This window comes from Camelus ferus, chromosome 12 (assembly GCF_009834535.1).
Source record: "Camelus ferus isolate YT-003-E chromosome 12, BCGSAC_Cfer_1.0, whole genome shotgun sequence".
Taxonomy (NCBI): domain Eukaryota; kingdom Metazoa; phylum Chordata; class Mammalia; order Artiodactyla; family Camelidae; genus Camelus; species Camelus ferus.
The window spans coordinates 2840313-2854938 of NC_045707.1; positions in this window are offsets into that span (position 1 = coordinate 2840313).

A 14626-nucleotide genomic window follows, 5' to 3' on the forward strand; every position below is an offset into this window, starting at 1 on the left:
GGAATCTCTATGCCCCCTCTGCCAACTTGAAGACCAGAAGGCCCATGTTGGGGCAGAGGGTGCCATCTTCAGCCCACACTGTCAAGACAACGGAAGCAAGTTTTATGACCTGGACATCATCTGTGGGAAATGTGACACTTCCTAATCTTTATGCAGGCGGAGACCAGGTGCATTCTTTCCCACCGTGTCCTAAGGATTCAGGCTACACCCGGCTGCCTCCAGAGTGTGCACAGCCCTAGACAGGGAATCAGGAGGCCTGGGTTCTAGATCTGGGGCTATAGTAAGTCTCTCAGTGACCTTGGGTTGTGACCTTCCCCGTCTCTGGGCTTCAGTCTCCCTCCACTGTGTTGATGGTATGGATGGATGGTCCCTGGGGGAGGATCTTGAGACTCCAACTTAAGGTGTGGGCAGGTGGGCAGGGGCTGAGATAGTGGCCCTTGATGGGAGTGCTGGGAAGAGCTGCCCAGCTGCCCATTAGCTCAAGTTCCCTCGCACTCACTGTCAACACTGTCTCCCTCAACTCAGTCCTGGACGGCTGCCCTTCCTGGAAACCTTAGGATGATGCTGGCTTTGGCTGGCCCCTTCCCTGTGAGTCAGCTCCTTCAGGTGACAACCTGCCAGCTGGCTTCCAAGGCGCAGAGGCTGCGGCTCCCAACCTGATCTCTCTCGCTTGGGACCCCTCAGCTGCCCCTGCCGCCCCTGCCTCCTGCTGGGCTGTAAACTTGGAGATGCTGGGTTTCTAAGCTATCATTTCAACGCAGGAGCTCAGGGCACTCCAGGGGCCTAGGAAGAGAGTCTGCCTCCTCCCCAGCTGAAGGACCCTTGTGCTATCCTGGTAGGGAAACTGAGGCCGGAGGGAGTCAGTGAATGGTCTAAAAACACACAGCGAGGCAGTGGCCGAGAGGGGCCTACTCCCAGGTCTGCTAATTTCAAGTTCAGCGACCCGCTTTGTGGAGCTCCTCCAGTTCTCAGGACACAGCCCTATCAAGTCCCTATCTGAGCCACCAGCTGGCTCCTGGAGAGTCCCCAAACACTGACCCCTGTGGCAGAGGCTGGAATCTCAACAGAGACCCATCCTTCTCCCTTCTTCCTCCATCCCTCCCTGCTGCAGAAGCCTCCCATCAACTTGACACCCTCTCTGGGCTGAAGTCCACCCAGCCAGAACACCCGATGATGTCATCAGATCAGCCCATCAGCCCTCAACCCCTTCCTCCTGCCTCCTCTGCCCAGGCGTGGGCTTCCTCACCTGAGTCCACAGATGCCTGGCTCTACCCTTGTCGTTCTACAGGTGGTATTAGCCTCAGGACCTCCTAATCGGGAATTAAGATGGAGACCCCCGGAATCTTACTCTTAGCCCTGGACTCCATCGCTGTCTACCTCTCAGCATCCACCACCCCAACATGTGTCACTGAGGGGAGGGGACACGTTGTTGTCCCTTCCAGCTGGCCTCCTTCCCCTCTGTGGGCTGCCATCCTCCTCCAACCTCGGTAGCTGCCACTCACCTTAGGTGGGGGTGGAGGGCTGGAACCTGCACTATAGGCTGGGCGGGTGGGAGGTCCTGTCAGGAAATGAGCCTGGTGGTGGGATGGCCACCTATATAGGCTTCTGCTCTGGCTATTTTGGGAGGTGGCGCTTCCCCCTGCCCCCGGCCCCCTCCTCTTCCGGTGTCAGGTCCTCCCCACCCCTGGTGCTGAGTGTCTGTATCACATTCACCCTCCCTGGGCCCATTGAGCCAGGCCTATTAATAACCCTTGGCCCCTACCTCCCTTCAGCACCCAAAAATTGAGGCTCAGGCAGGGCTCGCCTCTTCCATGAAGCCTTCTGTGACCACTTTAGATGGCAGTAACATTTCCATCCTCCAAAATCCTACAAGGAAAGGAAGAGGAAAATGAGCAGAGGAGTGGATCAGGAATTGCCTTCCATGCACCTGGCTGGGCTAGGTCCCTCCTATCCATCCACCATCTTCTCACTACAACCTTGCAGTGCAGACCTGGTCCCTCTTGCATGGGTGAGGAAACAGCACAGGGATGGTAGGGTTCCCCCATTTACTACTTAAAGCTATGGACCTGGAGCCGGGAGAGGACTAGCACTCTCATAAGATGATCGAGTGCCTGCCAGAAAGATGTGCTCTCTGTGTTCTCTGACAAATTCCTTCTTCTCTTTGCATCTCAGTCTTCCCATCAGTGAAATGAGCTCACTCTGGGGCAAACTTGGCTCTATAGATGGGATGGGGTTCTGTGAACCCTCTGAAATTATATGCAAAAAGATGCAAAGGCCCGCAGCTTTCAGGAGATTTGTAAAGGAATCTCTGGTGTGGTCTGTCTTGGGCTGGAGATGACCACCCAAGGGGTGTGTTTTGAAAAACATGAGTGGATGCAGGAATTTAACACATATTTACTGAGTATCTAGTATGAACACCATGAAAGGTTCCTCTTCTCGTCCCCAACCTTAAAAAGAATCTCCGGGGCGCTGACACAGTCAACAGTGCATTTCAGTTCTTGATGGTGATGTTAGGAGGCTCAGCCTCCATGCAGAGGCTGATGGAGAGGGAAGCTGCACTGGTCCATTGACCATCGGCTCCGCAGATGGGAAGAGCAGAGGGTGGACTGGAAGGGGAAGCTGGTGCTGGAGCCCGATGTGGAGTGCCAGGGGTCTGGACTAGGATGATGGTAGCGGCATCAGGGAGGAGAATATGGATAGGGTAGCATCTCTGAGGAGACTCTCCCAGGCTTGGGGACTGTGATGGGCTAGCTGGACAAAGCCAGGTTGACTCTAAGGTTTCAAGCTGGGGTTCACTGGAGAATGGCGGTAGTGCTTCTGAAGGTGGCGACTGTGGGGAGAAAGTGGTGCCAAGCTGGAGACATGATACACTGCAGTTGAGAGTCCTAGGATGCTAGGGCTGGGAGAACCTCCATAGTGATTTACCACAACCTGCTCACGCTATAGATGAGGAAACCAAGGCCAAGGTGACAGACCCAGATGACATCAAGAGTAGTGGATGAGCCAGGACCTTGCACTGGGGTTTGGGATGCCTGGAGGATGTTCTGGTGGAGATGCCCAGGAGCTCTGAGCTCTGGAGAGATGTTGGGCTGGGCACAGAGTTTTGGTGGTCATCAGGGAGGTCAAGGAGTTGAAGTCACAGGCATGGCTGAGCTCAGAGGGGTGGGAATGCGGCAGTCTTGAGAACCAGCCCTTGAGGAGGATCCCTGGCTAGGGTCTGGGAAAATAATCGCACATGTTTGTTGAGTACTGTGCCGGGTACCGTGTACACTGCATCATGCTTTCATCTTCGTATCCCCCTTACAAGGTAGGAATTGCCTTCAGGATTTCACTAATGAGGGAACAAGGCTCAGAGAGGTTAGGTAACTTGCCTAAGGTCACTGAGCAGAGGTAGGACTTAAACCCAGGTCTCTCTGACCCCAAAGCCTTTGCTCTTTTCTATCTACTATTTGCTTTTGGATAAGATGAGCAGAAGATACATGTTGGGGTGGTATCCACCATGAGTGAATTCTTCCTCTCTGTTCGCATGTCTTCTTCAGGTACCTGTAATTAAGCAAATCTAGATAGGCTGCACCGTGTTGTAAGGGTGCATTAATTGAAGACCTACTGTGTACTTTATGCTTTATACTTCATTTTGCTCTCATTGTAACCATCAGAGATTTGAAGAAATAGAAGCTCAGAGAGGCTTAGTGACTAGCCCAAGGTCACATGGCTAGTAAGTGAGATGGCTAGGATTTAAACTCAAGTCTTTCCAATCCTGAAGCATTCCCCCCCCCACAACACTTGACGTAGGGTAGGGATGTCCTAAAGCCTGAATAGAATATCTTGAAACATCCAGGGGTTTTTTTGGTTTTGTTTGTTTGTTTGTTTTGAGTTTTTGCTCAGAATTTGTGCTAATTCAAACAGTCATCACTTCATTAATTTGATTTTACAAGGGCCTTGATGCCAGAGAATGGGTTTATCAGGCAGGCCTTTTTTGACTGTAAGTTACAGAAAGCCAGGCTGGATTTATTCTGTAACTGTGCATGGTGATCGATGTGAAATAGATTTATTGTGGTGACCATTTCACAGTATGTACAAATATTGAATCACCCTATGTTGTACACCTGAAACTAATATAATGTATAGCAAGTATACTGCAGTTTAAGAAAGAAACATTCCATGCCAAAAAAAAAAAAAAAAAAAGGAAAAAGAGTGATTTATTGACTCATGTTACTGGTAAGTCCAGGAAGTTTCAGGTACGGCTTGATCCAGAACTCAACAACTGTCATGGGAATGCTGTTTCTTTCTATTTCTTATGCTACATTGGCCACCTTCTCACACTGGCTGTCCCCTGAGGTTACAAGATGGCCCTCCCCTGCAGTGCTGTAAACTTTCAAGTCCAACTCCTATGGGGGCAAAGGAAGTTCCCTGCCCTAAGATCAAAATTCCCAGAATTGGCTATGATTAGCCTAGTTTGGCCGCACACAATCCCTGAACCGGTCACCATCAATTGCAAGGGTTGCCCAGGCCTGGGCTGCAAGGCACCTTCAAGTCTACACCATTGCAACTGCAGGGAGAGGAGGTAGGGAATTCTGGGTGGTCAAAGCCATGAGCTATTCATTGAGTCTGTGGGGGGCGCCCAAGGATGCCAGGCGCTAGGGAGGTTTGCACCCCAAGTCCTTGGTGAGTTTGATGACAGTATACATCAAACTTCTAGAGAATGATTCTCTCTGGGGCCCCAAGTGGCCTTTCTTAGCTTGAGATCTCCCATCCCATCCTGTCCCTGGTGAGGCCTAACTGGCAGCTACTCCCACCCTCTTGGGCCCCTGCTTAAAGGCAGCAGCAGCGCCCAGGGGAATTTGCCCCGACCTTCAGGGTTTCTCACTCCAAGTGGTGATGAGGCAGCTGGGTAGACAGATAGATGTTACATCCCCACATTGCCCCCTCCTCTTCCATCCCCTGGGTCCCCAAACTGTCTCTGGCTTTCAGCTGAGCATTTCTAAGTGTATGTTATTGAAGTAGATCCCACTGTCCTCTTTTTACAGAGGGAAACATGGAAGTTCAGAGAAGTCAAGTCACTTGCCCAAGGGCACACAGCACGCAGAGACCAGAGCCTGGTCTGTCTGCCTCCATCCCTGTCCAGTGCTCTCCGCAAAGCCCGCTCTGGCCTCCCAGCTGGTGGAGGGAAGGAGGCCAGTGTGTGTGGGTCAGCAGTCTCCTAGCTGCCGTTTGCCAGGAGACAGGCATTCAGCTGTTAGCTTCGCTGGTGATATTTCATTAGTTCACGCTATTTCCACCTGCTGTGGCCGGGAACAGGATACAGAGTTCCTCACGTCCAGAGCCCGAGCGGGCTGGGTGGAGGCTGCAGAGCCTAATGATATTTATGAGGTCAGCCCTGTGAGAGGAGGTGAATTAACTCGAAGGAATCTTGGCCCCATTCCTGAGAGCCAGCTCTTGAGCCTGTGGCCTTGTTTCCCCTCCTGCCCCTCACCTGCATTTAAGCAAAGTTTCACCATCAAGAGAGAGGCCAAGGGGTAGAGAGTCCTAAGGGTGCAAAGGGCATTCAGATGGACAGCCCTGGGTCCCTGCCCTGGCTCTGCCACTTAACCACTGTGTGACCTTGAGCTGGTTGCTTCACCTCTCTGGACCTCAGTTTCTTCCTCTGTGAAATGGAGCTGAAGAGGGAGCTGTGGTGAATGAGTGCACGTCTGGGTAAGGGGTCTGGAGATACCAAATCCTACACAAATGATAACCAGGGCAGTTATTTACCCTGAATCCCATCCTGCTGTTGAGAGGACCCCGGAGTTGCATTGTGGATATAAAAGTGCAGAATGAGGGAATGCCGGCCCCTGACCACACATGGCTTTCCCAGAAGGGTCTTCGAGACCAGGATGTGGGGTCTTTGCTGGGGAAGCCAGGAGCTCCCGATAAGGGAGAAAGCAGAACTGGAGGATGTGAAAGGTGGAAGGGGCTGAGAGCGGGGCTCAGAACCAGCGTGGTCCTGGGTGGGGCTGGGATTCTGGAAAGTGAGCCAGTGATTCTGGCTCTTGGCCACCTGAGTTTGGGTCCTGTCCTTGAAAACCCCATCCCATCTCACTGGTGTTCAGAGGAAACCAGGGAATAATTTCATCCTTATGAGACTGGAATTATAAAGGAGAGCAGGGCTCCCCCAAGGTCATGGCTGTGGAAATTGGAAGACCCAGCAGAAACCTGTTAACAGGCAGTATCCGTTGTGCTGGGTGATGGGCTCGGAGAAGCAGAGGGAGGTTGGTCTGCAGAGTGCTAAGAGCTCTCTTTTTCCCAGAAGCCTGCTGACATCAGGGGAGCAGACCACATCCCGTCTTAAGCCCAGCTCAGATCGATAAAGCCATCCTAGGTTCTAAAGGCAACAGCCTTTCTCACCTTATCTTCTCTTCCTCAGTCATCTTCTACCTCCATCCCTCCCTATTCCCATCACCATAACAGAGTTAGAATAATCATTGAAAGAGGTGTGTGTATTTGTGTGTGTATATGATGTGTGTGGTATATATCTGTGGTGTGTGTGTTCGTGCCCTCGCACTCACAAGGGATAGGTGATAAATTTCTGTGTTTTTTCCAAGACTCCCATCCAGTGTACTCTTAACTGGCTCTTGGGAGGGCTGGGCCTGGCATATCCCCGCCAGGTGGGCCCACGGGCTCTAACAATTCACATGCATCCTCCCCAGCATCTGGCGTTGTGCATCAGAATCAAGTAAACACTAATGTTCTGAATTCTCCCACAGCAATGGGGGAAAACAAAGGACTCATCTAGAATCATTTTTATGTACCCCAGTGTTATGGACAGAATTGTGTCCCCTGAAAATTCATCTGTTGAAGTCCTAACCCCTCGGACCTCAGACTGTGACTGTATTTGGAGGCACATCTTTATAGAAGTAACTAACATAAAGTCACTAGGGTGGGTCCTGGTCCAATGTGACTGGTGTCCTTATTATAAGAAGAGGAAATTGGGACACAGAAGCAGAGGGGGGAGACCATGTGAAGACACAAGGAGAAGATGGCCACCTGCAAGCCAAGGAGCAAAGCCTCAGGAGAAACCAACCCTGCTGGCACCTTGATCATGGACTTCTCATCTCCAGGACTGTGAGGACATAAATGTCTGTTGTCTAAACCCCCCAGCCTGGGGTCCTTTGTTGTGGCAGCCCCAGCAAACTGTTAGGCCAGCAACAGAGAGAGGCTGTTGGAGGGAGTACGAGAGAGAAAGTGTCTCCATTTCCACCATCAAGACATGGACCACATCTCATGAAAACCCTCCAAGTCTTTTGAAATGGTTACCTTTCCTTTCTTAAAAACAATTTATTGTAAAAATGACATTTACATCTTAAAGAAATAACGGAAAATAGAGAAGCTAAGGGGGAGGGGGCTTGCCAATAATCCATTGCTACCCGATTACAACCACGGTTATCATTTCTGGAAGCTTTTGGCCCTTCCACTTCTGCCAGGCCATTCACCTGCCCATCACCCTTGGTGATGCAAGTTGGGTGCCGCCACTTACTGGAAGCCCTCCTTGGTTTCTCCGCGCCGACCACACTCCCCCTCCTAGCACCTGCACTGACCTCCATCAATTCCTCAGTAATGGCCCCATTATTCCACCTGTTCTCTCTGTTTTTCCAGCTGCCTTTTCAGCTGGGAGTTTGAGGCACCAACAGCAGCGTCCAGCTTCTCTCCAGGAGGGCCTCCAAGGAGAATAAATCAAATTGCTGTTTTTATTTTTGGCCGTGTGTGGACAGTGGTTGTTCTCTAAAACATTTTTGGATCGCTCCTTCTAATGCTATCTAGATACATTTATTCACCTGTGCTTCAGGGGCGGCTGCTGGTGTGTAATTAGTCTTTCAGGAACTGTAACCTTCCCTTGGGGTTCAAGCCTCAAATTCACGGGGCTGTCACTTCTAGACCAAAAATTGCAGTTCATACTCTGATAAGAGAAGGTACTTTGGGGAACGGGGAATTGGACCTTTGAAACCATGCTAAGCAAATCTGGAATGTTTAGTACCTATACATCTTGGTGTCCCTTCCGCCAATGGGAGGGGACTTGACATTGGCCTCTAGTGGGAAAGCCCTCCGTGACATGACCAATGTGTGTGTGTGTCTGTGTGTTTAGTATGTAATACATATATTAACAGAGAATTAAATTAGAAAAATACTACCTTGTACTACTTATTTTCTTGGAGTTCTGCAAAGAAAATGAGATTTTTTTTCTCCTTATTAGTATGTTCCAAATTTTCTGCCATGTATATGTAACAAAACATTAAAAAATCGCAAATACGTTTTAAAGTGAATTTTTATTCAACTACATTAAAATTCACGTTGGAAAATGGTTCTTAAATTCCTATTAGTTGTTTTGGGCTCCACACATTTATGCCAGAAATAATCTAATTGGTTGTATGTTAAAATTAAAAGTAAAATAGGAAGCTTTAGAAACCATGTAAGTGACAATATTCTGCACTTTAAAAAAGTGTAGGGCTTCTTGTTTAGCTTAATCATAGCCTATGAGGCTAAGGGGGAGGATCTCTTGTTTATTTAAAATTTGCAAAACACAAGCTGTGTTAGAGACCTGACGTCTTCACTCCTTTCCTTAAGAACATACTGCTTAACAACATTTCATCTCTTTAGAATTATCCTGGCAAGCCATCATGAGATGCTTCCTTGTTTTTGTTTTTTAAAAGGTATTTTGTTTTTTGTATTAGACCTGCAACAGATAGACATACCTGTTTTTATTTTTATAATAAAATATCTTTAAAATATAGATATGATGTTTTATACAACTAACAATGATGAATTGAGTATAATCTCGCTATTAAGATATAGGGAAGAGAGTGTGTATAAAGTAATGTACTTCCAGTAATAAATAATTAAAATAATATACATTATTGAAATAGTTATTTCTAGATATTTAAGCCATCATTATAGAACAATTAGGTTTTTTTTTCAGGTTATAGAGGAAACCAGTTGCGGTCATACTTGCATAAAAGCACCAATTATATTTTATTTGAAGTGTTATTTTTCATTGTAATGCATATGAAATAACTTGACAACCAATGTGTTGTAAGGGCATGGTTGAACCATTGTCTTTTCTTATCAACTATATATTCCTTTCATTCTGATTCTGGGTCAAATTCTATTGAAAAAATATAGGAAATCACAGAAGCTGGATCTATTTGAAAACCCAGCAGTTCCCATCTTGCTCCAGTGCTGTAGACTAAGCCACAGATTGTGCTGGAGATTGGGACTAAGGTTTGGAGAATGACAGTGACTCAGAATCGGGAAATAAACACGTGGGCAAAGCAAGGCAGAGAAGGACGGGCCGGGACTGCAGGACAGCCCTCTCTGTCCCCTCCTCTCCCACTATCTGCCCCCATCTCTCTCCCCGCCCCCCATCTCCATCTCCCCACCTCCTTCCCACCCCTACTTCTCTTTCTTGACTGCACTGTTCCTTTCCTTTCTTGTCTCCTCGGCCAGCCTTTCTGTTCCCCGAGTCTCAGTCGTGAGCCCTTGATCTCATACGTCTATAGGAATGGGAGGCCTTTTGTGATCAGCTGATCAGCTCAACCACCTCATTTTTAAAGGTTTTTCTTTGTATTGCTTTTTTAAAAATTGTGATAAAAATACATACCAAAATCTACCAACTTAACTATTTTAAAGTGCATAGGTCAGTAGTGTTAAGTATATTACATTGTTGTGCCAAACGTCTCATTTAACAGATGGGAAGCCTGAGGCTTAGAGGGGATAGAACACGTTGAGGGACATGGCAGAGCGAGAACTCATCCAGGACTCTAGATCACCTTCTGGATCCTGAAGGAGGGTAGGAGCTGCCTAAGGGAAGGGGCAGAGCAGGTGTGGAGGGAGAGAGCCCAGGCGTGGGCTGGAGAGGCTGGATCGTATTTAGACCATGGTCCGAGCTCTGCGCTCTCTTCCTTAACTGGGAATGGTATAAATTATCAAGGGAAACCTTGAAAACATGCTCAGTGAAAGAAGCCAGGCACAAAAGGTCACATATTATATGATTCCATGTATGTGAAATGTCCAGGACAGGTAAATCCATGGGGACAGAAAGTGGGTTGGTGGTGGCCAGGGGCTGGGGAGATGCTAGAATAGGCAATAACTGCTTAACGGGTGCAGGATTTTATTATGGGGTGATGAAGAGGTTTGCAGCTAGATAGAGGTGGGGGTTCACAACACAGTGAACACATTAAATGCCACTGAATTGTTCACTTTAATTTGGGTGACTTCTTGTTATGTGAATATGATCTCAATTAAAAAAATGTTCCCAAAGATTCTCAGAGAATCTTGCAGGTGACAAAGTATCAAACGACAGTTGTTTTCACTGGCGTAGTCGCAGTGGGTCACACTCAAGGGAGACACCACCTTCCATTTGCCTGGAAGGATTTCCTAGTCAGCAGTAACCACGGATGACTAGGAAACCACCATGCTGTCACAGCATGCTCCCTCTTAGGATATTTCCTTGCCTTCTCCCTCCTGCAGGCCCGGACATCTGTGCTATTCCCTCATGACTTAATTGAGGCATCACCTCTTTCAGGAAGCCCTCCTTGATTTCTCCTCCCACCCCTCGATTACACACCATGCTCAGGCTCCCTGCATCTACCAGGGCTGTTACTGTGGAGCAACTATCCACTGACTTGTCTGCTCCCACCCTGTCTATAAGCCTGTTGATATCAGGGACCTTTTAGAGGCAGAGTGGAAAGGAAACTACGTTGATCTTTGTGCCGAATCGACCTGATTTCAAAGCCTGGTTGGGCCAACTTACTAGCTATGTGACTTCGGGGCAAATCACTCAAACTTTAGGGACATCAGTTTCATATCTGGAGAATGAAGATCTTATTTTCCTTATAGGGCTGTGCCCAGGCATCTTGGTTATATAATCTCATTCCCTGAGACACTTTTTCCTTCTTTTCCTTCTTCACCATTATTATATTGCTTTTGATTTTCCCTTACTTACAACCTTTTCTATTTTCCCTTAGTGATCTCCCTGACCATATGGACAGTCTGGTGTTCACAAGGGAGGGCTGTGGTGGCGCAGGAGGGGCGAGCTGGGGAAGCTGAGGCAGCTAGGAGGCGAGTCCTGGGGGTGAGTGTCTGGGGACAGCCATCACCCATGGGCAGGAAAGGATGGTATTCGCTTAAGCTGCTAGCTCTGATGTGTGATGCGGCCAGAGACTTGCCCCCTCTGAGTCTCCACTTCTGGTTGTGTGCATGGGGACTCGTGAGAGGACTCGCCTGGAGTGTTGTGAGGGTGAAATTCACACACCAATGGGAAGACCGAATGCAGAGAGTGGTCATAGGAATAGATCGTGCTCTCAGTGGCTGCAAATGTGCAGACGTACCACCACAAGCCTTGCTTGTGTAATGTCCGTGCTAGATTGGAGATTAATGTCATGCAGCAGAAATAGAAATATACCCAACTCTTTGCTGGATTCTAGACAGATCCTTCAGTCAGTGAGCTTTTAGGAACTCCAAATTCCTACCCGCATTCTTAAAATGATTTGCAGACAAGCAAGAAAGGAGAGTTCCGTCCTTGTTGGCATGGCTGGTGCCTGGTTCAACAGGTAAGGGGCCAGAGACAGGAAGTGACGCCCCCAGACCACAAGCTCCTCCACTTTTGTGGGGGTGAGATGGAGTGGTGAGGAGTATGACCAGGACTATTCTCCAGGGCAAGTGAGCCCAGTTCCATAGTTGAGTGACCTTGGAGCAAGGGGGGAGGCGATGCCCCACTCTCTGGGCTGAGGAGGCTAGAGCAAGCAGCTCCCTGAAGACTCCAAATTCCAGGGCGAGAATGCAGTGAACGTATTAGATCCCCAAGTGATTAGAAACATCAGTAGGATGAAAAAACGTGGGCTGGTATCTGAATTCCCTTTTCTCACTACCCTCCCTGCTCATTATCACGGAAGGAAATGGCAAATTCTAGGCTACCTGGGAACTCAAGGAAACACCCTAGCCACCTGAGCTCAGTTTCTCCATCTGTCAAATGGGCATAATCCACCTGCTTCAGCAGATTCCTGTCTGAGATGCTACGTGAAGGCTCTAACACAGCGCCTGGTTCACATGGGCTCAGCAGGGCTGTTCCTCTCATTTCTGTCTCACACTGTGTGGAACTGCTTACCTGGCAGACCTCCCTTTCCTTCTCTGGAAGTGGAGGAGGCGTGCTGCCCCCCTTCCCATGGAGGGAAGCCTGTGAGCTGTAAAGGCAGTGGTGGGACTCCCCAGTCTTCTGTGAGCCCTGGAAGTGCTGAGTGGGGGAGAGTGGGCAGTGGAGGGGCTGAGATGTCCCAGAAGCTGACCCTGCCCCGGAGCGTGGTCACTCCTCCCACAGACGCCCTCCTGGTTGCTCCCTTTTCTCCTTGACTCTTGAGCTCTGAGGAAACAAGAGATCCCAGCCTGGCCCCATCATCATCTGCCTCCTGTGAGGCTCCCTCAGAGGTCCTCAGACTGCCTGCCCATCCTGGGCTGAAGAAAGGGGCCTTCTAGGTCCTTCTCCAGCTCTATATTCTCTGCATTAGACAAGATAGACCCCGGAACTTTTCTCCCTATGATGGGAAGTCAGTCAGTCGGTCCCTAGCAGGTATTCACTGAGCAAGACACCTAGAAAAATATTTCAGCCCTCAAGTAGTATACAGACTAGTTACAACACAGATAGCATATATGGTATCTGAAGTAGGTGTAGATACAGGTAACTTTGTAGCTACACGGAAATATGCATATGCCTCCCAGCCTTTCTTCACCAGGTCTCTATGTCCTACATTTCAGGACACTGAAAAGATTTTCTTGGACCATAACAGTAAATATCCATCTAGATATATACACACATAAGAGGTGATGGTATTCCTACATGGTGTCCACCCTGGACATAATTCCAGTCACTTTGCATTTTTCAGTTCAATTCGTCTATCCTCTAAAGCCATCATCATTCCCACTTTACAGATGGGAAAACTAAGGCATCAGAGAAGCTAAATATCTTGTCCAAAGTCACACAGCAGGTAATAGCAGAGCTGGGATTTGAACCCTCCAGAGCCTGTGCTCCCTTCATCCTGTGCTCTCCTGACACTCACCAGCAGCAGCCTCTGACGTGCATCTCTGTCTGCAGAATCAGCTCATCCAACCTCCTCCACACACATGGAATCAGCCATTCCTTTGCTTAAAACCCTCCAGCGCAACCCCCACCCCTTGCCATTGGAATCGCAGTGAAACCCCTTGGACAGGTTCTGCTGCCCTTCTCTGCCTCATTTTTAGAAATGGCCCCTTTATGACATGCATTTGAAAATCAATGTCTCTGTCTTTTTAGTATAAAGCCTCTTTTATAATATCAAAATAATTCCTGAACCAAGAGTGGTAATAATTCTACTTTTAGTATCTATTGATTGAGAAAACATCTACCAACAATAAGCTACCACGAGCTCAGCAACACTTTAAAATGTAATGGGTGAACTGTGGTATGTGATGTCTTATTTTTTCAGCTTATAAACCAGGTTGGATTCAGAGATAAATTTTCAGGCTTATCCTAAATCCTTGGACCCAGAGATCCTTATCCTTCAGCTTGGAAACTGCTTTTTTCTCCACTCTTCCAAAATCTAGCAGGTTCCCAAGGCACATTTGAGCATGCTGATCCCTTGTCCTGGACTGACCCTCCCTAAGGACCCAGCTTAAGCATCACCTCCTCTGGGGAGTCCTCCCTGACTCATCACCCCACCAATGCCCAGCAAATAGCTCTGCTCCATTATCTCTGCACCATGGCTGGTTCTCTGTCATTGTTCACGTCACACTGTCTGGTCATTGTTTGTTTGCAAACACTACTGTATAATTTGGCCATTGAGTTCCGGAGCTTTGGCATCTGTGAGACCCAGTTTCCTGTCTTGGCTGTAGCATCTTCTGGCTTTGTGAACTTGGGCAGACTTGAACAAATCCCTTCAGTATTTTTGAGCATCAGATTCTTCACCTGTAAAATGAATAGGATAGTTAATACATTTACATGCTTCAAAAGTCAGAAGGTACCAAAAGTTAAACAGTACAAAGTCTCCCTTCTCTCCTGCCCCAGGCACCCAGTTCCCTCCCCAAAGGCAACCATTGTTATCAGCTTATTATATTTCCTTCTGTGTCTGTGCAACCACAATTCCAGACAGATGCTGGCTTCTCCCTTTTTTATTATTAGGAGGTAGCCCCCTGCACATACAGGTCTGCATCAAGAATTTCCTCTGCATCAGCTGAATCCTTTGCATCCATTATCTCTTTAATACTCATGGCAACCTTTGGAGGAAGGCATAATAATATCCCCATTTCATGGATGAGAAAACTGAGGTACAGAGAAATTAAGTGAATAATTCTAGATCCCAGGACTAATAAGTGGCAGCATTTGAATCTAGGGTTTCTGACTCCAAATCCCATGCTATGAGCCACCACATTACAGCACAGGCATGGACGGTCAATGAGATGTTCTGGTGTCTCGTCCTCAGGGATGGCGTGGGATAGAGTCTTCTAAATGAAGCCAGAAACCAGAACAGGTACATCACCGTGGGAACCAGGCCCCATTGATGTTAATGAGGCTCCAGTACATCCTGCTAATTTTCACTAAGAGTCTTATCCAAGCAGTGCCTCCTGG